This window comes from Cupressus sempervirens, chromosome 4, assembly GCF_028749045.1.
Source record: "Cupressus sempervirens isolate cs-2001-9-10 chromosome 4, ASM2874904v1, whole genome shotgun sequence".
Classification (NCBI taxonomy): Eukaryota; Viridiplantae; Streptophyta; class Pinopsida; order Cupressales; family Cupressaceae; genus Cupressus; species Cupressus sempervirens.
This window is the reverse complement of record NC_143121.1, coordinates 628,877,153-628,902,795: the sequence shown is the minus strand read 5'-3', so window position 1 is coordinate 628,902,795 and position 25,643 is coordinate 628,877,153. Positions and strand designations below refer to the sequence as shown.

Sequence of the window (25,643 nt, the reverse complement as noted above, 5' to 3'; positions counted from 1 at the left end):
GAAGGAAAAGGGGACCTAAAAGTTGTGACTTCTAAATGGAAGAAGGAGAAGGAAGTGTGGGAAAAAAATGGTAAAAGAGGGTCTCACTCCCTATATGAAGAAGATGAATATGGAAAAATATGAAATCAAAAATATGTTCTTGAAAATTTGAAACAGTGGCAAAGTTAAATTGGGAGAGAGTAAATTGTAGCTCAATATTGTAGTCATGGCAAAAATTACAGGGCTCTATGAAAATGGTAAGCTTTTCTTCTGGGATCTTAGTTATTCTGAAATGGCAGTTGAAATTTTCCCTAAACAAAATGATGACTAGTTAGTTAAAGGGGAGGGTGGTATTTATATTATTACTTCTATTAAATTGCTTTAGAGGTGTGTTCTTACTATAGTAATGGAATACATTTTTTCTGGATGAGAGATATGATAGGGCACATAGTTACCACTTTGTGATGTTAAACCACTTTAGGCATAAGAAAAGGGTGTGTTTTCCTTTTTATTTATTGTGTTCATTGTCTCATAGTATAAATGCTTTGAGGTCCAACCCTAATAAACTCATTATGCAAGAGGGTTTGAAGAGAATGATAAATAGTTGTGTTAAAGAAATTATACCTGATCTAGTTCCAAAGAAAATCATGGAACACAATGGTAGAAAAGTCGAGTTCTAGAGAAAAAGTGGGGAAGGATAAAAGGATATTAGGGTTGGACTCCCCTGGCTCTAGAAAAAGGAAGAATCCTAAGGTTAATTATGTTGAACTTGTGTCTGATAATGAAGATGGAAATAGATGATTAGGTAGAAGAGTAGGGGAAAGTGGAGATGGAAATAGATGATTAGAAAGAAGTGGAAAGTTTTAGATCTGTAGAAAGAATGTTCAGTGGTGCTAATGTCTAAGGGTCCCATCCTTCTCCATGTTTGGCTCAAAATGATGTTATTTCTCCTATGATAAAAGATAAAGATATACAGGCTACTTAGGATGAGATGAGCACTCCTGCGGCTGCCATCTTAAAATGTAACTAGCCACCACATAATAAAGTGGATGAGGAAGAACCTAGAGAAGTCAATAGGATTGTTGATTATGATGTGTATATCTCTATGAAAGATGTGGGAAGGCATGTTGCGTAGTCCAAAATAGTTTGAGAAAAGGGATCAAGCTTTTTGGGATGAAAAAGAGAGGAGAAAGGAGAGAATCCCCATGAACTAAAAATTATTAATAAGGATAAATTTAATGTTAGGTTGACTGGGGATGATATTAATGATTTGGCCATCAATTCTTCTCATGGGGTTTTGAAAACTACTAAAGTTGTCTCCCTTTATTTGCTTAGAATGGACAAATGGACATTTTACTCCTTGAAAATATTGAATTTAAAATACAAAGCTTTAGAAGGAAAAATTGAGGAGATGCAGAACAAAATTGAAGAGCATGAGAAGAAGAAGAATGTTGGAATCAAGAGATAATGAAAGAAATGAAGAAGATTAAAAAAATGGAAAAAAGTGACCAAAGATGCATTGAACAAATGTCAAAAATGTTGGACTCATTTGTCAAGTGTTTGAAAAGGGTGATAAGCCTCTTAGACTAGGGTAAGGAGGTGAAGTTGGTGCTCGACCTAGTGGAAGATGAGAAGCAAGATGTTGAGGTTGTCTTGGAAAATGAACTTGTTTCAATACTAAGAAGAAGTAGAAGAAAGAGAACCAAATAGATCAAAAAGATATCAAACAGGTCACAGAGAAGATGCAAAGCATTTAGCATGAGCTGAAAGACAAGGTAGAAGAATTAGCCTAGCTTCTTCCACCTTTTTGTTATCTCCTTTTATTTATTGTGCTCTAGTTAGGCTATTTGTTTGTTGTGTTTAGTATTGTTGGTCTTGGTGTTGGTTTTTGCTAGGGTCTATTTGTAATGTTTGTGGGTGTGTCTCCTGGTCAGAATATTGTTTCATTTTAATACTTCTTCTTTTTTCCCTGTAAAACAATTGAAATTTCAGGTCCTCTACAAAAAAAAATTAAAATTAAATTAAAATATTACAAAAATCAATTTATTCACCTTCTTTATATTTAGAAATTAAATATAAGATCTATAAACAATCAACTGATTCAAAATATATTTTACAACCATTAAAACCAAACTCTTCATACTAAACCTAACAATTAATAAAATATGATAGTTTAAATCAATTAATTTTTTAACAATAAAGACCATAAATTAAACATACCAAGATATATTCTAACATAAAGTTATACCGTCGAGTGCTGGAACCATGTCCCAAATGTGAGTTCCAATATAGGCCATGGATTTTAGGTCCAATAAGGGTCCGTGACCCAACGTAGAATTGAAATTATTTATGTGAGTTTATAAATTGAATTTCCTTCGTATTCGAGCATCCTTAAATAACCGTTCTTTATATTAATAAAAAGAAGAAGAAGAATGGCAATCGCTAGGTCACAATAGATGCTCTTTAGTTTATAGTGAAAATCAAAAGCATTTAAGTTCAGCTAATTTCTACAAATTCATTCATTTTACATTTATTTTTTTAATAAATTTCAAACTATACGACATGAGCCAATAATCTTATTACTATCAACTAAATCTTATTGAGAAAATCTGTGCTTGTAAAGCCATGCAAGTCATGTTAATAAAGTACACAAGAAATGATATGATAAAAAATCTCAATTTTAAATTTCGTACAAAACCTAACCTTGAATCCACATCAAAGAAAATCAATAGATGGACTATTCTAAAATTTGAACCATGTATTGAAAACAACTCAGATTTCTTGTAAAACAAGTTAGAATACAATGTTTTCAATTTGAATTGTAATAGTAATTTGAAATTTGGTGAAAGAAAAGCACTACAACTCTATTACAAACTTGGGTCTCTTCTAAGGAGGAACCCATATGAACTATAATAAATAAGGATGGCTATCTCCAAATTCACTATGAAAATTATGATTAATTGACCATTGAAGATTACCATATCTTTAAATTTACTATAAATGAGGATTGCTATCATTATGAAGAGAAGATTATGATTAATTGACAAAATTTAACAATATTGTCTAATAGCAAAATAACTCATGTACATTGTCATGGTGCATAGCATATTGTTTTTTCTATATGGTCTATTTATTGAGTAATATATTTAGGGACAGGCAAATCTCTAGACGAAATGTACTAATGACAAAACAAAGTTAAATTTAACTTTTTTTCCAGATCATAGTAATTTTTTTCCAAATTTTGTTGTTTTTGAATACAAACTATAGAAATCATGAAGATCAAATACTGAAATTTTCAGAAAAATCTAAGATGGTTTCATTTTTTTCATAGCGTCCATACATTTATGACCATTACCACATTTCTGATAGGTGGATCTCTTCTTTCTGACTTTATCTTGAAGAATGTTGTATCAAACCTAACCGTTGTGTGCCCTCTTTCTGCCTCTTCCCTTTTTCGCATCATATCTCGCTGCCTCAACTTTAAAATGGGAGAAATAACTTTCAAAGACGCTCACCGTTACCTGCAAGCGGAACTCCACCATTGACAAGAATTTCATTTCTAGATTGTTCATCTCCTTCACTGTTAACCTCCCCACTTTCCCAAAATACTCGTTACTGTAATGCCTGCAACAAAACAAAGGTTTTCGATTTAAAAAATCACATTTCATGAAGAGAAGAAATGCATATAAATAAAGTGGATATATAATAAAATACTCACAGATCACCAAGAAACTTGGCAGCGATCATGACACTGGTGATGGAAAGCCTGTGAATATTGCGAGAGGTTACGCGGAAATCAGGATTATTCAGAACTAAGCGATCAATATAAACATAGGCGACAACAAATACTGAAGGATTGTAATGGAACTTCTTGAAAATCGTCTCTATTCTCCAAAATCGAACTGTTGACGTTGCAGAGAAAAGACAGAGATTATCCATTGTCGAAGAAATGAGAAGCCTTTCATGTTGCGCTACAAAACTGTGCAGTAGAGAAGAAAACATGGAAAGAATCCTACGGCTTGACATGTTTAATTTCTTATTACTCATCATATTGTCTTGATCTGCCATTCTTCCAAATTTATCTACACTCACTTTGCTAAAAGACTGTGTAAGATCGTACGATATTCCAAATACGTTATGCTTAATTGTCTACTATAAATATTGGAAATGAGATCTTTTGAATTGCATTGCTTCTTCAATGAGAATTTTAGTCTATTTTTAGATATCGGCTTTATATAGAATTAATGTATTCCCCCGTTTATTTATTTTGCTGGCGCCATGCAGTTGTTTAAGCCGATTTATTCATTTGCTAACAGTTGTTTTCTTCTGTTTTCTCCTTCTTTTTTCTTCTGTTTATCTCATTTGTTAAAAAATAGTTGTTCTTTTCTTGTTAAATTATTTTCATTTTATTACAATTTTAATGTCTTTTTATGGTTGTTAACAGCAGTTTACAAGGAATATATCAAAATAAGATAATTGATATGATTTCTATTTTCTTTCTTTGTGTCATTTTATTTGTCGAGATTTTTTAAATATGGACCTCTTTATAGTTCAGGATTCTTTCTCAACGGCAAACCCCTTGTTAAACAGCTTTATGATCAGTTTTCACTATTCCTTTCAATGCTTTCAAGTGAGTTATTTCTACACTGCTACTCAAATACATATATATCTTGAGGTTTTTTATAATGATAATAACTAGTAGTCGCAAGCTTTTGTGCTTGCAACAATGAGCCGATACGTGTTTAGTTTAAGTGAATAAGTGAATGAATGCCATTTTCAACCATTTCACATGCATTAAGTGTTTGGTTTGAATGAAACCAGAATAAAATTAGGCCTCATTTTCAGTTCATTATAAACAAAACAAGAAAAATTACGAAAATTATTCATGTACATCTACAAGGAGGGTCAAGTCATTAATTTTCTTTTCAAACTACCAATTTCCAGTTCATGTAAACTCCACTATTTTTAAATCCAATTTGTGGTTTGCTAAAGAGATGACAAACATTTCTCCTTCAAAATTTTTGCTATGTTTGATTAAAAATCTGAACATAGCTTTCAGATTAAAAGATCCACAAATATAATTATAATTCTATGCTCAAATCAGCTATAAAACGTTTTCCAAACATTGTGAATTTTTCATTCATGTTTTTTAAACTTCAATTGTGTTTATCCATCTATGATGTCTCTCGAGATTTTACAGCTCTCTATTTAGAGTCCAAAATATATTCTTATCCCACATACTACTGCTACAATCTCAAATGCATGTAAGACGTCATCTGATCATACGAAATATTGAATTTAACGTCAAACCCGTCGATAGAAGGAAATTCTGTGGCGTGGAAACTCTATTTGCACACTAATCTACCTTAATGATAACAATCACATTCAGATATTTAGAAAAAGATAAAATTCGATAAAGCTCCTGAATGTTTGGATAATTTATAATCCATACGGATGGATTGAAACAGAGCTATTGGAACATCATAGTAACTAAGGACAAGAAAGATAACAGCACTTCGATTGAGTTCATGAATAACTATGTTCACGAAATCATCAAATAATTTGCAGATACACCTATTGTTTCTTTGTGGCAGAGTAAAACTCAAACAAAGAAGATGAGATTTTAGAAAATGAATTGTGAACTTCAAATTCAATCACATAATCACCATGGATAGAGCAGAAATTTGGTGTGCATGAATTGAAGGTGTAACTTGGTAAATATTGAACCAGAAGATTATAATTTATTCAATGACAGATGGAAGATTACACAAGACATCATACACAAATTTGAGGGTAAAAACCCTCCAATGGAGGGTGAAAAAACTGAAGGCAGGCACACTGTATTGTGTTATTTGATTATATTCCTCTACTATCCGTTTAAATGGGAAGACATACAAATTAATTAATGTGTCCAATGATACCTTACTTATCAACAATCAAATACAACCATAATAATAATAATAGGGATATAATAGAGCGTAATAATCATTGTTCCAATTTGCGTCAGATTTCTATCATACCCACTCCGAATTTCTTCATCTCTGCCTATCTTTCATATCTTTTAGGGTTTCAGGTGTAGGTCCTTTAGGAGTTTTAGAGGCTTATGGCGGCCGGTTGGAAAAATAAGGGTTTAGAGAGTAGCAGTTGCGAGGAGGCATATGGTTTCATGCCCTGCACTACGTCTGCATTAGGGAACTTGTTTCTACTGGCGGCGTATGGTTACCTCATGTATTTAGCAGCCAAGTTTATGTCCAACGGAAGCGAGGAGCTATGAACGGTTACAGGGCCTGGTATCATTGGAGGTTTGTTCTTGCCCGTTGTTGGAGTATTTGCTGACGCTTTTGTCAAGGCTGCACTGAGCCGCATAGAAGCTTCGTCATTGTTGATGGAGGTCACTTTGAGATGATACACGGTGTGATCGAAAAGCTCCACGTAGTCCTGCCAAGTCGTGCGTTCGTTACTCGTTCTTGGTGACGAATCTTCTTCTGCTTCCTTCCTTGTGTCTTGATGCACAAAAAATGGTTTTCTTGCCCTTCTTTTTAACAACAGCTTCAATGAAGGCCCTGAATATTTTTCAAAGCCCTAATCATGACCTAAATCTTTAGGGTTTTACAATGGTGTTCATACTCAAAATTATAAAGCATAATTTTGCCCATAATGCAAAGATAATGATGCGTACCTGATATCCTGTCACAAATTTACAGTCTAAAAGCAATTCTAGGAAATATTCTCAAAATGTTTGGCGTCGCAGGAAACTTCCTACTTCACATAGGTTTTTCTGTATCTAAGGCCCCGTTTGGTTACGGGAATACCGGGCGCGGAATAGGGTTTTCAGCGCCAAAATCGGGTTATGGAAGAAAACGGTGGCGTTTGGTTCATCAAACGCATAACCTGGTTTCAGGTTTTGTCTGCCAATTTCGCTCAAAAATTGGAAGAAATTTCTTCCAAGAAATAGGTGGAAGTTGAAATGAAAACCAGGTTTTGGGTTTTTATGAATGTGTTTGAATAAATCGTCGGATCCGCCGAATCCGCCTTAGGTTTTTGGAAGAACAAATTGGATTTTTTGGAAGACGACGGTTGTATTGTTTTCGTGCTCTGTTGTGCGAAGGCGAGGGTTTTTGGTTTGTTGCGTTTGTTGGGCTTGTGGGTTTTCTGTGGCCATGGTTTGCGAGGGTTTCTGGTTTGTGGGTTTATTGTGGCCGTGGTTTCCTGTGGCCGTGGCGTGTGGCCGTGGCATTTTCTGCGATTTCTCTTCTCCACTTTGAACAGCAGCGGCGGTAAACGGTTCTCCTCTCACACCCACCTTTGCATACTGGATTTTTTTAAGTTTTTTGGTTCATTCAAACGTAACTGTTTGTTTCAAATCTGTTTTTAAAATAGTCAATATATGTGGTAACTGTTTGTTTCAAATCTGTTTTTAAAATAGTCAATATGTGCTCACTAATAAATTCGATTATAGTGCTGTGAGAGATCAATACCAGTGAAATGAAAAATTAAACTTTGTAACAGTTTCTGGCTATTTGTTTTAAATCTGTTTAGCAAAATAGTCAATATGTGCTCACTAATAAATTCCACTATAGTGCTGTGAGAGATCAATACCAGTGAAATGAACAACCAAACTTTGTAACAATTTCTTGCCAATAATGAGTTCTAGTATGTTGTTGTGAGAGATGAATGAAATACCATTAAATAGAGCCAAGTCATAAACTTGTGCTCACTAATAAATTCCAGTATAGTGTTGTGAGAGATCAATACCAGTGAAATGAATAACTAAACTTTCTAACTGTTTCTTGCCAGTAATGAGTTCTAGTATACTGCTGTGAGAGATGAATGCAATACCATTAAATAGAGTCAAGTCATAAACTATGTATAGATCAATGTCAATCATGGCTTTTATCTATACATAATCAATATGTGCTCAATATGTGCTTAATAATGAATTCTAGTGTGTGCTCATGTGATTACCTGTATATATCATAGTGCCAATCAAGCAAAACATGGCAATCATGGCTTTTATCTATACATAGTTGACCTATACGTAGTTTATCATGGTTCAAATCTATTTAGCAAAACAGTCCAATATATGCTGTAACAGTTTGTTTAGAATCTGTTTGACAAAATAGTCAATATATGCTCACTAATGACTTTCAGTATAGTGTTGTGAGAGATCAATACCAGTGAAATGAACAACTAAACTTTGTAACAGTTTCTTGCCAGTAATGAGTTCTAGTGTACTGCTGTGAGAGATGAATGCAATACCATTAAATAGAGCCAAATCATAAACTATGTATAGATCAATGGCAATCATGGCTTTTATCTATACATAATCAATATGTGCTCAATATGTGCTCAATAATGAATTTCAGTATGTGATCATGTGATTACCTGTATATATTATAGTGCCAATCATAATAGCAAAACATGGCAATCATGCTTTTATCTATACATAGTTGACCTATACATAGTTTATCATGGTTCAAATCTGTTTAGCAAAATAGTCCAATGAGTTCCAGTATAGTGATGTGAGAGATCAATGCAATACCATTAATCAAAGTGAATCATGCCAATGAAATAAACAACTAAACTATGGATATATCAAGTATGTATTGATCCATGCAAAATCATTCAACATACTTATGAGGTCATAAACTATGTATAGATAAAAGCCATGATTTCAAACTATGTATAGATCAATGCAGAAAGAAACTCTATTCCTATTGCCAACTATGCTACTTTTCATCTTCTAAAAGACGAGCCTCAGTTTCAGCGGACCCGACGATTTATTAAAACACATTCATAAAAGCCCAAATTCAAGTTATAGTTTGTACATGTGTATGTGTACATACATACATGTGTGTGTATGTACGTACACACATACATACTTGTGTGTGTACGTACATGCATGCATACATACATGTGTGTGTCTACGTACATGCATGCATACATGTGTGTGTGTGTGTACGTACATACATGCATACATACATACATACATTCATGTGTGTGTATGTACATACACACATATATACATGTGTGTGTACGTACGTACATGCATACATACATGTGTGTGTGTGTACGTACATACATGCATACATACATGTGTGTGCACATACATATATACATACATGTGTGTATACATATAGACAAATGGAATCAATATTATGCTTTCATTGGTATAGATAGATTACATGGAGTATAATGACACATTGTAATTTGTTCTTTATGGGCTTATGATCCTCCGTAGTTGGTACTCCTTATTGTATTTGAATAAATAATTGACTTCTTAATGCAATGAGGCTAGCAAATAATCATGTTGTATCTCGATAGGTGATAGTTGATATTTCATAACTAATAGTGTTTAAATTGTCCACATTTCAGGTCACTGATGGATCCTATGGAGAGTATAGAGGTCCAAGGAAGCATAGTTAGGAAGACCACATACACCCGCATTCTCACAATTATTTTTGCTTTTGTTGGCATAGCCAAAGTACTGGTAGCCCGAGAAGGTAGTCAAATGGGTAAACGAATAAGAAAAGGAAATTTCTTTTGTAGAGACATTATTCATTCGAATGAGGTGGATTGTCATGATCAGATTCGGATGAGTAGGGCAGCCTTCTTTTCTCTAGCTCGTATTCTGAGGCTGAAAGGAAGCTTGAGAGATACGATCCACTTGAAGTTAGAAGAACAACTAGTGATGTTCCTCCACACCCTTGGGCACAATCTAAGGAACCGCAAGATTGCCCATAACTTTGGGCACTCAGGAGAGACAGTCAGTCGGTACTTCCACAAGGTTTTGATGGCTATCTTAGCCCTTCACAGAGATTACTTCATACCACCTAGTCCAGGCACTCCTCCTAAAATTAGTGGGAAGGATCGTTTTGAACCATTCTTCAAGGTAAATCACACATTATTACAAGTTTATTGTCTAGAATGTTGTCCTTATCTTATTATTACTTGAGCGTACATTTGATCAGTGTATCATATCCCATAGGATTGCATTGGAGCCATCGACGGTACCCATATTCCAGTGCGAGTTGATGTCGACATACAGGGTAAATATCGTGATAGAAAAGGGAACCTATCGCAAAATGTTATGGGTGTCTGCTCCTTTGATTGTAAGTTTCAGTATTGCCTTGCTGGTTGGGAAGGCTCTGCTGCAGATAGCCGTGTTCTAGCCTCAGCTCTATCCAGATCAGATCCACTTGTAGTTCCCCCCGGTAAGCCAAATCACATTTTAATATACTCAAGGTTATGCTAAATGGTTCAAGTATTGACAATATACTTTCTTTATATAGGAAAATATTATCTCGTGGATGCTGGATATCCAAATGCACCTGGATTTCTCGCTCCTTATCGGTGTACACGCTACCACTTGAAAGAGTGGTCAAGAGAAAACCCAATAAACTCTGCACATGAGTTGTTCAACCATCGACACTCCTCTCTTAGAAATGCAGTAGAACGTACATTTGGTATTCTGAAGCAGCGTTTTCCAATCTTAAGACATGCAACATCTTATGATATCATGACACAATCCTATATTGTTTTAGCATGTTGCATACTTCACAATTTCATTACGATAGAGGATAGCCTTCCATCGAAAGAAGCTATTGAAGAGGAAGATAATCGTGATGGGATAGAGGTGCCACTACTTGAGACATATGGGTTGTCTCAGGAGGATAGAAATGAGTGGGCCCAATTTCGAGAAGATATAGCAAATAGGATGTGGGAAGATTATAGATCTCGAGAATAAATGATTTATTAGAAGGCAATGTGCTTTATATGATTAAATTGATGTATGCATATACAATGATGGTGTTTGATTTCGTTATTCTGATATCAGTCTTTGCTACATTCTAATTAAATAAAAAGAACATTAACTTTCAATTTCACACCTACATTATGTACAAAAATTGTTGATCATATCTGCAATACACAATTCAACTTGAAATATAGATTACATTGATTTAAATGCAAGAAAGCACAATTATTATACATCTTTGCATTGAGAAAGTACAATAACATGCTTCATAATGGGGCTCATGACTATTTACTTGCCATTGATATCACCATTTTGTCTTACTGGTAGTTTTATTGATGTTGATGTGTTATCATCAATTATTGCTTAAAATGTGTATCATCTTCAGTTAAATTCTTTCAAGTTTATTAAATGTTAGCCTCATTGCATTAGGATGTATTAAAAAATGATATTTAAAGTTTATCATCTTCAATTTTAAATGAAATACAGCAAGGAGTACCAAATGATGAAGATCATAAGCCCACTAGTAAGAAGAGAACAATGAATTCGTTGAAAATCCTATTTTTCTGATGTTACTGCTTGTTGCATTCCATTTAAATTTAAAGAGCAATAACTTTCAATTTCAGTCGTATGATTACTTTAAATCGTAATACGTTTACCTATTCAATATGTTAGCCTTGTTCCATTATGACGTATTACAAATTGATAGTTAAAGATTTTCTATTTCAAATTTAAATGAAATACAGGAAGGAGTACACAATGGCATATACTGAGCTCATGATGAGCATGGACAGATCTGATCATGTGAAACAGATGTGTTCTCCCATTACTTTGAGTGATATAGATGGATCCCTCGCTGTGAGCAACAAATCTTCTTCTTCAAAGAAGAAAATGTGGACAAAATCGATGGAACGCAAGTTTTTAGACTTGCTCCTTGAACAAGTCCATCTCGGACGGAAAGGTGAAGGTGGGTTCAAAAAAGAGGCGTGGACTGCGATAGAGAGGACATTCAATGCAGCGATGAACTCGAATCTGTCACGAGATCATTTTAAGAATAAGCTAAAAACATGGAAAGTAGGATATAAAGTAATGAAGGACTTGAAAAATACAAGTGGGTTAGCTTGGAATGAAGAAACTCAAACTGTGGATGCTGAGGATTCAGTGTGGGATGACCTTTTGAAGGTAGGATCATCTTTGTACTCTTTTCATTGAAGAAATTTTTCCTTCTTATTTTAATAATGAAAAACTTACAACCTAATCCATCTATTAATGCTTATATGTAGAGGAGAGAATTCAAAAATGCAAAAATGTATAAGAGGTCACCTTTCCAATATTTCAATGAGTTGGTTGTAATTGTCGGTAATGACATTGCTGAAGGGTTCGCATCTACAACACCCCTTGATGCTGAAGAAGGGCACCCTATGAACGATGCATTTAATGTGCTTGATGAGGATGATACCAATTGTGGTACACCTCTTGACAGCCAACCAGATATTGATGAAGATTTATATCATTCCAATCAGTCGAGTGCAAGTGCTAGAGGGACTCCTCCACCATCATCATCAAGGAGGGGAAAGAGGAAGAAGACATCTTTGGCTGCATCATTGGATGTGATATGCGAAACTATGAAGGAACTGAAAGATGGCCTCATTAAGCCTCAGATTGTAAAAGTGGATAAATCTGAAGATGATAATATTTTGACTGCTGCATATACTGCTCTCAAAGCTGTCCCTGAACTGAGTCGAGCAATTTTCGTGAAAGCACATGATACCTTTGTGCTTCAACGTGAAAGAGCCAAAGGGTTCTTGATGATGGATGAGGTGGAGAGAGTGGAGTGGATTGCAATGACATTTGGTACCATTTAGCTATTTCAGCTACTGATTGGATTGCAATGACTTATGCTGCATGATTACTCTATTCAATGGTTTTGCATTAATCTCTAATAGCACTAAACTAAAACTATATTAATCTCACATCACTATATTGGAACTCATTATTGAGCACATTTTGACTATTTAATTAGTGATCTCTCACAGCACTATACTGGAAGTCATTAGTGAGCATATATTTACTATTTTGTTAAACAGATTCTAAACAAATTGTTACAGCATGTATTGGACTGTTTTGCTAAACAGATTTGAAACATGATAAATTATGTATAGATAAAACCCATGATTGTCATTGATCTTCCATGTATCCATACATAGTTTATGTGTTGGCTGTGTTTAATGGTATTGCATTGATTTGTACATAGTTTATGACGTCATAAGTATGTTGAATGATTTTGCATGGATCTATACATACTTGATATATCCATAGTTTAGTTGTTCATTTCATTGGCATGATTCACTTTGATTAATGGTATTGCATTGATCTCTCACAGCACTATACTGGAAGTCATTAGTGAGCATATATTTACTATTTTGTTAAACAAATTCTAAACAAACTGTTACAGCATGTATTGGACTATTTTGCTAAACAGATTTGAACCATGATAAATTATGTATATGTCAACTATGTATAGATAAAAGCCATGATTGTCATTGATCTTCCATGTATCCATACATAGTTTATGAGTTGGCTGTGTTTAATGGTATTGCATTGATTTGTACATAGTTTATGACGTCATAAGTATGTTGAGTGATTTTGCATGGATCTATACATACTTGATATATCCATAGTTTAGTTGTTCATTTCATTGGCATGATTCACTTTGATTAATGGTATTGCATTGATCTCTCACAATACTATACTGGGAGTCATTAGTGAGCATATATTTACTATTTTGTTAAATAGATTCTAAACAAACTGTTACAACATGTATTGGATTGTTTTGCTAAACAGATTTGAACCATGATAAACTATGTATATGTCAACTATGTATAGATAAAAGCCATGATTGTCATTGATCTTCCATGTATCCATACATAGTTTATGAGTTGACTGCGTTTAATGGTATTGCATTGATCTGTACATAGTTTATGACATCATAAGTATGTTGAATGATTTTACATGGATCTATACATACTTGATATATCCATAGTTTAGTCGTTCATTTCATTGGCATGATTCACTTTGATTAATGGTATTGCATTGATCTCTCACAACACTATACTGGAAGTCATTAGTGAGCATATATTTACTATTTTGTTAAACAGATTCTAAACAAACTGTTACAGCATATATTGGAGTGTTTTGTTAAACAGATTTGAACCATGATAAACTATGTATAGGTCAACTATGTATAGATAAAAGCATAATTGTCATGTTTTGCTATTATGATTGGCATTATGATATATACAAGTAATCACGTGAGCACATACTGGAATTCATTATTGAGTACATATTGACTATTTTGCTAAACAGATTTGACACAAACAGCCAGACACTGTTACAAAGTTTAATTGTTCATTTCACTGGTATTGATCTCTCATAGCACCATACTAGAATTTATTAGTGAGCACATATTGACTATTTTGCTAAATAGATTTGAAACAAATAGTTACCACATCTATTGACTATGCTAAGCAAATAGCAGATAGAAATAGAACCATGATAAACTATGTATAGGTCAGCTATGTATAGATAAAAGCTAGTGATATACTTGTAAATTTCATTATTGAGCACATATTGAGCACATATTGATTATTTCTAGATAAAAGCCATGATTGCCATTGATCTATACATAGCTTATGAATTGGCTCTATTTATATGGTATTGCATTCATCTCTCATAGCACTATACTAGAACTCATTACTGGCAAGAAACTGTTACAAAGTTTAGTTGTCCATTTCAATGGTATTGATCTGTCACAACACTATATTGGAATTCATTAGTGAGCACATATTGACTATTTTGCTAAACAGATTTGAAACAAACAATATGTATGTACACACATGTATGTATGTACGTACGTATGTATGTATTATGTGCATATGTATGTACACACATGTATGTACACATGTATACATACTTGATCTATGCATTGCATTGATCTCTCACAACACTATACTGGAACTCATTACTGAGCACATTTTTACTATTTTGCTAAGCATGTATGTATGTATATGCGTATGTATGTATGTACACACATGTATGTACGTATGCATGTATGTATGTGCATATGTATGTACACACATGTATGTACGTATGTATACAAACTTGATCTATGCATAGTTTAGTCATCCATTTTATTGACATGATTGGCATTGGTCAATACGCAGGATAGTTGTTCATTTCATTGGCATTCGCACAATTGGCATGTGAAGTCATTCCAGATGGTTAATTGGCTTTGTGTAATGGTATTGCATTGATCTGTCACAACACTATATTGAAAATCATTACTGAGCACTTTTTTTCTATTTTGCTAAGCATGTATGTATGTATGTGTGTATGTATGTGCGTATGTATGTATGTGCGTGCGTATGTATGTACACATGTATGTACATGTGTATGTATGTATGTATGTATGTGTGTATATATGTATGTCTGTGCATATGTATGTTCACGCATGTATGTACGTATGTATACATACTTGATATATGCATAGTTTAGTCATTCATTTAATTGACATGATTGGCATTGGTCAGTACATAGTTTAGTTGTTAATTTCATTGGCATTCACACGATTGGCATGTGAAATAATTCCAGAGGGTTAGTTGGCTTTGTTTAATGGTATTGCATTGATCTCTCACAACACGTAGTTTATGATCTCGTAAACGTTTGGTATAGTTGTTCATTGCATTGTTAATTAGAGTTATATTTGAACCATACATACGTGGAATACACAAGGAGTGGCAAATGATGAATGCTCAATTGTAGAACTTGAAAGCATATAGAAATGTGATTTGCTAGATGATTGTATAGTTCATGATTCTATCCTATGTTATATCTATCGTCCTAATTTTCTTGCATATGTTTTTATTTTTTTGTCTTTTTGTCCCTATTTGATTTCCTATGTATGTTCTCGTTGACAAGATTATAACAAGTATTGAGGATTTTTGGTAGATGATTGTACAGTCATGATTATGTCCCATGTTATATGTATATTCCTAATTTGCTTGGATATTTTTTAAATTTCTTTTTTTTTTTTTCCACAGTTTGGTTTCCTATGTACGTGCTTCTTGACAAGATTGTCAACGGTATTGCTAAAGTGTCTTTCTCTTGTATTTTTTTATTGCTCTTGATTTGCTAATATTGCAAGACCACACATGCTGATAAAAAATGAGCTATCTGATGATTGTTTACTGTGTTTGTAAACGATCAATATTTCTGATGCCACTCCTTGGTGTATTCCATTAAAAAAATAATTAGGTTTTAATTTTTCAAGCATGTTTAGTTCATAGATGCAGGATTGACCATCTAACAACACAAACAGTAATGGGAAGATTGAGCAGCATGAGAGGGTTGTCGTCGAATGTGGGGCATAAGGGCATACATCGTGGATTTCTCAGTGTTTTCGTATGTAACGGTGTGTCGTCGAATGTGGGGCATAAAGGCATACATCGTGGATTTCTCAGTGTTTTCGTGTTTAACGGTGTGTTTTCACACCACCATCAAATCATGGATATTGTTCTATCAAGTTAGCAAGTTTTCATATTGTAGTAATTATGTGAAATTCATTATTAGAATTTCATGATGTTAAAATATGATTTATATGATTAATGATTTTCATGATCTTTTTTTTAAAATTGCATGTAAAATCTATGTTGCCAAAATTCCACATTTTTTAAGAGCAATTATTAACAAAGCATCATTTTTCTTGTTAAAGTTATCATCAAATGTTTAATGTATGTGAATGTAAAATGGTATATTTTTTCCTATATAATATTTCACGTAAAATGGTATATTTTTTCCTATATAATATTTCACATAAAATGGTCAATTCGACGATAAATTTGTCTTACACAATTTTTCAAAAATATATAATATATATGATCACAATTTCCAACAATGGGACAAAAAATAACTTCGTACAAATGATTGCATGTATGATTATTTTTTACTTTTCTTTGCTAATAAATAGAATTAAAATAAAAAAATAATAATCATTTTATTTATTATTGACTAACAAAATAAAACTGTGAATATTCAAGAATAAAAAATAATAATAATGTAGTCTAATTATAAATAAATTAAATCATAAATATTAATACTTTACTCATTCTAATCCTTGTGTTTCACTAATTAAATAAGATTAAAAAAATTTACATCAAATTCCAATTCCAATTAGAAAATGAACAACCAAACGCAACAAAAAGATATTCCTAGTCATATTCTGTTCCAATTCCAATTTCTAAATTGGCAACCAAATGCAGAATATGGATTTGAAAATTCATCTTCCGTGTCAACCAAACGGTCCAACGATCTTCCTAAAATACATAACCAGGTTTTTGAAAACCTGGTTATCAGATAACCTGGTTATGAGAAAAATTCATCTTCCCCAACCAAACGGGGCCTGAAGGAAAAAGGACAAAGCACAATAAGCTGGCAAGTTACCTGTAAAAAATAAACCCCACAATAAAGGCATAAAGCATAAGGGAACATACTTGCAAAAATTGGCCGCAATCAATAAATTTGTTTACTAAATCAATTAAGATCCCTTTGCAATTGTCTCTACTACATACTAATTGAGAAGTATTAGGGTAAAGTCTCATGGGCAACGGCTTGCTTAAAAATAGAGCGGACGCTGCTGAGTTTTTTTAGGAACTTTTATACAGAAGCGGTCTGAAAATGAAAACAAATTATTGGCAAGTGGCAAAATTTTCTCCTCTACTGTAGGGGCTAATTCCAGCCCCACCCCTTTTTCATCCGCTCAAAACAAAGAAGCTAAAAAGTAGGGGCTCCTATAAAATAGGAAAAGATTCTAATTAAAGCTTTAGCCCTCACCAAAAAAATGCATGGGACCTCTAGTTTCCAAAAAATAGAGCCCAAGCCCCCTCCATGGGACCACTACATTAGTACACTCAACGAAAGTTGCAATTAAAACAATAGATAACAACTCAAAGATCATTTACATGCGAATTAAAAATCTGCACTTAATAACGACATGTGATTAACTAAAAATATAAAATTTGCTGCAAAAGGGCAAAAGAAATAATTTTACGGGAACTATGTTCCCACATATAGCTTATCAGCTAAAATATAAATTATATAATAAATATAAAATTAAAATATATATAAATCTAAATATAATAAAGAAATAACTTTATATTTCAAAATTGAAAAATGAAGAATTAATTATAAAAAAATGGCGATCCATAACGAAAAATGTAAATTTTACAGAGCAGAGAAACGATCATCATTCATGGCAATATCCTACTCGTAAGCAAAAGAAGAAGAATAAGGTTGATTCTTGGAAAGCTTAGAAGAATCCTAGACTGAATTTTGAGGTCAAAACCTCAAACAAATTTGAGACACTAAAGGTATTGGAAGCGAATTAGTGGAATGATCTTAGACAGAAATCAAAGTCGTCCAGAGGAGTCCAAGGAACTTTTGCAAGCCATAGCCCTGATTGATCTATTCATCATTATTCTCGGGTGTATTTCACATTAGATAGTCTTGAGGAACAATTTAGAATTTTTCATTTAACCAAATATGCTAAATCCTTTCATGAACAGCCAGTTTCGCCATGCTCAAATTTGGGTAGGGTAGATCCATCAGCACATCTCACTCCTCGTAGAACCAACCATTCATCCATTGACTACCCCAATCTCCCTAGTTTGTACATCCCCCCACATCGTTGCCTGAAATCTACAATTCCTAGGGCATCCCCAAACCCTAAGGGCTCATATTCTTCAAATAAGGCAGTTCGATCCATAACCATCCATGGGAAAAGTGTAGAAGATGCCTGGGATGAATGCAAATTATGTGGCATTTATGCTATCCGGTGTGGATTGAAAAAAGATTTACCTTCTATATTTGATTGGTTAGAAGATAACTGCGGATCATAGGTAAGTATTTCTTACTTCTCGGACAATGTTCTTTATCTACAATGTAGTAATGAAGGCATTAGAAAACAATTCATGAATGTCTCTGAATGTTTTTTTAATGGGTATGTTGTGAAATTCGTTGCTTGGTATCCTAATTTCAATTTAGAGAGTTTAGATATCATATGTCTAATCTTGTTTCATATCATGTCCATGCAACCGGAGTTAAATCATTTAGAGATTCTTAAATCCCTAGGGTTTGGACTAGGAGATCTCTTAGTTGTAGATTCTTCTTATCTGTATGATAATGATGTTAGAATGCTCTTTAAAACAAAAATCAATCAATCATTACAAGGATTAATGAAAGTTGATACAAGGAAAGCATCATATGATTGCTATTTGCACCCTACAAAGGAGCAATCTCAGAAATTATTAAAATAGAAAAGAGCAAGAAGACATACACTGACATTCTTCCAAGCACTTCAGATTTTCAGAAGTTATTCCCAAAATTCAGAGAATGGAGAAGGAAATCAAGGGCGAAAATGTGTAAATTGGATCCTTCTAACATGAATTATAAGCATTTTAAGGGAAATATAGACTCTCATAAAGGTGGTAAGGCCTCCACTAAAGGCAAACCAGAGTCCCAGATAAGACTCAAATTGGTTATTGTCAAGAACTCTAAGGCAGATTCTCCATTAGACAAGGATTGCTCAGTTAATAAGAAGTAGAAACTTACACAAGTACAGAAACTTCCAGACAGATCAGCAAAGGATCAAGGCTCTTTAGTTCTGAACAAAAGTAAATAGCAAATGGCAATTGAGCCAGCTTTAACACCAATCAAGCCTAGGCCACTGGAAATCATAGAAGCTGGGGATTCAGTTAGTTTGATGCATGGTGACCAACCACTAGGAGATGTAAGAATGTCTAAAGATACGAACATTGAAGATATGGAAAATCACATGTTATTTGAAGCAAATCCAAACCCAAAAGAGCTTGATGTACCTACAAAGGAAATATCTTCAGAGGTAAAATGCCAGATGGTGGAACCATCTATTGTCACACCTATTAAAGGATGCCAATACAAAGCCTCTAAATTTTGGCAGACTCCTTCAGAGTTCAGAAGCTCTCCGTTCACTCCAACAGAGATGGCTTGCAAAGAGAAGGATTATAAAGGTGAGGGATCTCTAGCAAAAATGGTTCAAGAATTCTTAAACATAGAAGGCAATATAGAGGTAGATGTATATGAATTGAGCTCAAGAGATGAGAATTTGGAGCAGTTAGTAGATGAATTAGTTCAGGTTTTTAGCTTTGAAGAAATCAATAACAGTTCAGAGGAGCAAAAAATTGAACTTATCCAGAGAATCATCAAACTAAGGGGCAACAATTATACTTGTGATGATCTTAGAAGAGACTTGATAAGTATAGAGGCAGAGGATAAAGCTAGAAGATTAGAATAGAGCATTGATAGGAAGGTTGCAAATTTGGGACACAGAGGTGACAATACTATGGGAAATGGTGTGGAAGAAGATTCTCAGGTAGAAATCATTGATAAGATCATTAATGAGTTAGAAGCTGAAAATATAGAGGGGAAGAGTAATCATAAGAATAGCAATGATTTTAGACCCAAAAAAGCGATAGAAATTTTGGGGATCTAGTAGAATCAGGATAGTTTGAGCTCTCCTAACTTTGGTAAGTCCAAAGGCAAGAGGGGTAGGAGATCACTAAAAGACCTGAGAGAAGCAGAAGGGCTCAGTAGAGAGCAAAAAAAAATTGATCAGCTTTTTAATGCACGGAAGGGGAAGGTCCTTCCCAAAGAGACATGAAGATAACAACATGGAATGCTAGGGGACTAAACGCCCCTAGCAAGAAAAGGTTAGTAAAACAAAACCTTAAATCCTTTGATTCAGATATTGTTATAATTCAAGAAACTAAACTTAATAATGATGAAGCTATTAAATTAGATAAAATGTTAAGCTTATGGAGCTCATTATTCCAAGAATCTATAGGAGCTTCTGGTGGTTTAGGAGTTTTATGTAACCCCAAGAATGTATCCCTTAGTTGTCTTTGTCAATGTCCTCATTGGATTAGTGCTAGCATTAAGAGTCTTAAGTCTAATTTGTAGTTTATCCTTATCAATGTTTATGGTCCAATTAGTTACGAGGACAAAAAAAAAGTTTGGAATGAGATTAGTAAGTTCATTCTAAAATTTAAAGACTATGCCTTCCTGATAGGAGGAGATTTCAATACTATTTTAGACCTAACTGAAAAGATAGGTGGTATATACCATCACTCGCAATCATCTTTAGACTTTAGAGCATGGGTTAAGGAACATGACATGATAGATGTCCCTACCAGCAATGGGACCTTCACGTGGAATAATAGAAGGAAAGACTTCACATATATTGCAGAGAAATTAGATAGGTTCTAAAATATAGGCAAACTAGCTGATAATAATATTAACTTTCAATCAGCTATTCTGCCCATTGTTGGGTCAGACCATTATCCAATTCATCTAGAACTTTTAGAACCTCACAAACCCTCGCAAAACCCATTTAAATGCCAAAAAATGTGGTTCCTAGATCCAAATTTCATTAACAATATTAAAATTTGGTGAGATCAAGAGATATTAGAAGGTTCGAAGATGTTTTCATTTGTCTATAAACTAAAGTTACTTAAAGAGCGCATCTGTAAATGGAATAAATGTCATTTTAACAATATATTCAAAGAAAAGCTAGAAATTTAAAAAAAAAGCTTTAAAAGCTACACCTAGATATTATAAAGAATGGTATGAACAATGAAAGTTATCAGATAGAAAAAGAGTTATTGGCTAAATAGGAATTAATTCTAACAAAAGAAGAAACTTTCTGGCAACAGAAATCAAGGGAAAAATGGTTACAAGAAGGAGAATGTAATACAAATTTTTTTCATAACTCAACTATATACAACAGATCTAAGAATAAAATTACTTGTATTAAAAATCATCAGGGTATCCTAGTTGAAAAGCCAAGCGAAATTGCTGATACTTTTGTAACCCATTTTTAAAATATACTTAACAACTACGAAGGATCCAATAAAGTGGCACAAGATAAGATGCTAAATTATATTCCTAGACTTATCACTAAGGAAGACAATAAGTTCTTAAATAAACCTATTACCTTGGATGAGGTAAAATCTATAGTTTTTAATATGAACCCCGATAAATCTCTTGGTCTGAATGGCTTCCAAGCTTTCTTCTTCCAAAAGTGTTGGAACATTATCAACGTTGATTTATGGAAAGCCATTGAAGCCTCAAGAAATGGATGCACTCTTCTATTGGAAATTAATTTCTCCTTTATCACCCTAATTCCTAAAAATAATGATCCTAAGACAGCAGGAGACTATAGGCCTATTGCTCTCTATAATATGATTTATAAGATCTTTTCCAAGATCATGGCAAATAGGCTTAAAAGTTTCCTACCTAAATTAATCTCTGAAGAACAAACAAGTTTTGTTCTTGGAAGATCCATTCTTGATGGTATAATTACTATTCAAGAAGCTATTCATTCAGTTGGCAAAAGTAAGGAACCATGTATGTTTATGAAACTTGATATACAAAAAGTGTATGATATGGTCGATTGGCGATTTCTGTGCAAGGTGCTCAAAGCCTTTGGATTCTCACACCAATGGATTAACCTCATATTTAAATTCATCTCTATGCCCAAAATACTTGTCCTTATTAATGGTACGCCTGAAGGTTTCTTTGAAATCTCTAGGGGTATTTGGCAAGGTGATCTGTTATCACCTTCCCTCTTTATCATTATGGCTAAAGCTTTTGGGAGAGCCTTAACGGAAGCTCATCAAAACTGGTGACTTTTGGGTATTACTGTCACAAGTAACATACCAAATATCACTCATCAGCAATATGCTAATGATACTATCCTCCCTAGAAAGAGTACTATTTCTGAAGCTTCTAAGTTTAAATCCATTATAAAATCATATATGATGGCTTTAGGTCAGAAAGTAAATGAGCATAAGTCCGAGATTTTCTTTCTAAATTCTAAAGTAGATTTGGAAGATCAGATTTGTGAGCTGATGGGCTATAGGAAAGGACAATTCCCATGTAAATATTTGGGAATTGTGCTTGAAAAAGGCTCTAAATCTTGCAAATTCTAGCATAACACTATTGAGAAATTGTATGTTAGGATCGGGGGTTGGAAGGACAAATGGCTTTCTAAAGTAGGTAAGGTCACCAAACTTAGTTCAGTGCTCCTCGCCATTCTGATTTGTCCCCTATCCTACCTCCCTCTTTTAAAGAGTCATCGCATTAAACTGGAATCCAAACTCAAGAATTTTATTTGGAAGGATTGTGATGAAGATAAAAAAATTGGCACTAATCAAATGGGATAATACTTGTAAACCTAAAGCACTGGGCAGACTAGGCATTAAAAACCTAGAATGGCAAAACAAAGGTTTGGGTGCAAAACTCATTTGGTGATTATTCATTGAAAGGGATCATAAATGGGCTAAGATATTATACAAAAAATATCTAAATGCAGAAGACCCCATGTCTATCTTCAAAATGAAGAATCCCCTCAAGGGATCTGAAAGCTGGAACTTTATGCTAAACTCTCGTGACCTTATTGGTAAATTCCTCACTTGGGAGGTTGGCATAGGTGATAAAGCCCTATTTTGGGAGGATTCGTGGGATGGACATCCTCCTATTGTTTCCAAAGCCTATCCAAAACACTTAAAGAAATTTTTAATTTCTCAATGGGGCGCAAAAGTCGATAAATATAAAACAAAGATATTGATTAATGGTGTGACTATATGGGTTTGGAAATCAATGGAAAGAATGGGTCTCGATCAGGTAGAAGTAGAAGAATACATCAAGATTATCTCGGATAGGGTTGTCAAGCAATCCAAAAGAACAGATAAGCTTATATGGGCAGCAACCAATGATGGGAATTACAAAGTTAAGGATGGTTATAATATGATTCTCTTCTCTCAAAGTTGGGAAAATTTAGATATCCCACTAAAACTATGCTGGGATGGGGCTTGTCTCCCTAAGGCTGGATTCTTCCTATGGCTAGCCTTTCAAAAGAGGATCTTAACTACAGAAAGGTTAAGTAAATTTGGGATATATGGTCCATCTAGATGTGTACTATGTAAACAACATCTAGAGGAGTTTGATCATTTACTTTTTGGATGTCCCTACTCACTTTACTGCTGGGAATGGTTGAGATCTAAGTTAGTTTGGTTTGCGTCGTTCCCAAAATCTAATAGGGACCTTCTTATTAGTTGGCCAACCAACTTGGTTAAAGGTGTCTACAATAAGATTTGGAATATATGTCCGTCAATTTTTTCTTGGGAAATTTGGAAGGAGAGGAAAAGGCATATTTTTCAGAATTCTAAATTGAAGACAGATGAGTTGATCTTAAAAATTGAGGCAAGTATCGTAGAAGTCACTAACTCGCATCTCAGGAAATGTATGAAAGAAAGTTCCTTTTCATCTTGGGATGGGCTTATGAAAAATAATTGGGCTAACCTAATTAATCCCCCCCTCATCTATAATAAAAAAAGCAAAGAAGATAGGGCTAACTGTAGATGGTCCCCTCCCTCGATAGGATGGGCAAAGCTCAATTTTGACGGAGCTGCTCGCAATAACCTTGGGATTGCAAGAATTGGTTGCATTATTAACAATGATTTTGGGCAATGGTTAGCAAAAAAAGCAATGGCCATTAGGCCCACCTCTAATAACTTGGTTGAACTAGAGGGACTGGAAGTAGGTTTGAATTTGTGTTTGGAGATTGGAATTACCAAAGTGGTTATCGAAGGAGACTCTCAAATTATTTTGAACGTAATTAGGAAGTGATCAACTCCTAAATGGGTCATTAACTCAAGACTAGAATCTATCCTTAATCTTATCGATCACTTTGAGGATTATCGAATTTGTCATATTTATCGTGAAGGAAACTCAATAGCTGATCAACTAGCAAACTATGGGGCAGATGGTATTAATATTCATCTAATTAAGGGTCACAGACCTAATAATATTCTAGTCTATAAGTAGAATGCTTATACAAGACTTTTAATTTGAGCATGAGTTTCCTTGTAATGGTCCCTCTTGGAGTCTATCCCCTTCCCCTGTTAATTTGTTTATGTATTAGATGGCGGATTGGTATGTATCCTTTTATCTGCAGTTAGAGATAGGGGTTATGATTATTGTATGATTGGGTAGGGGAATATCACCGCTCCTTGTTTGTTTGAGGATTCCTTATTTTATTTACTCCTAGATGGTTTTATTCTTTTCCTAGTTTCGGGCTATGTAACAATATGGCATTAGGGTTTGTTGTTTAGATAGTAGTTACTGATACAGCTAGAAGTATAGATGGGTAGGAGTATGAAAGCTTCTCTCGACTTTGCAAATTATTGCATGGTTTCTTTTGGTGTGATTATATTCCTTTCACTCACGTTGTAGCAGTTTCATTAAACAATATCAAGTTGTTTGGTGTTGGGCCGAGAGAACGTTTGGAATCCACTTTGATTAATCAATAGTTGGAGGATGGTATTAGCTTGCTGAAACAAGAATGTTTAACTGAGTTAGATTTATTATGGATAATGGTAGGTGGGGGAATTTGGTCTCTGATCCTTTATTAGATGTTTTTGGGTGGCTGTATTAAGTAGTTCTGACTTATTTCAGTTTTATCTTTTATGCAGCTCTATTTTTAGTTTTCACCTTTTTCAATTCTTGCTTTTCTTCAAATTTTTAATGGATAAGACTATGTTTATTCTACCTTATATGTTGAATTTTGATTTTTGAGCTCATTTGGGAAGTGCTTTCAAGTTAAGTATCTTATTTATAGGTTTTTATATTCTCATATTTACGATATGAAATAGCATACTTTTTATTCGGATATCTACTCTTCTTTTGTGTTTTTTTTGTTTGCTAACATGTTTCTAACTAGCCCAACATGAAGCGAGGATGGCTCGATGGTGTATTTTCT

General features: G+C 34.0%; 1 pseudogene; it reads right to left on the bottom strand.

Moving 5' to 3' along the window:
• Positions 1–3,395: 3,395 nt before the first annotated feature.
• Positions 3,396–4,047, bottom strand: LOC149562800 (cyclin-U2-1 pseudogene; annotated as a pseudogene).
• Between the last annotated feature and the right edge of the window lie 21,596 nt (positions 4,048–25,643).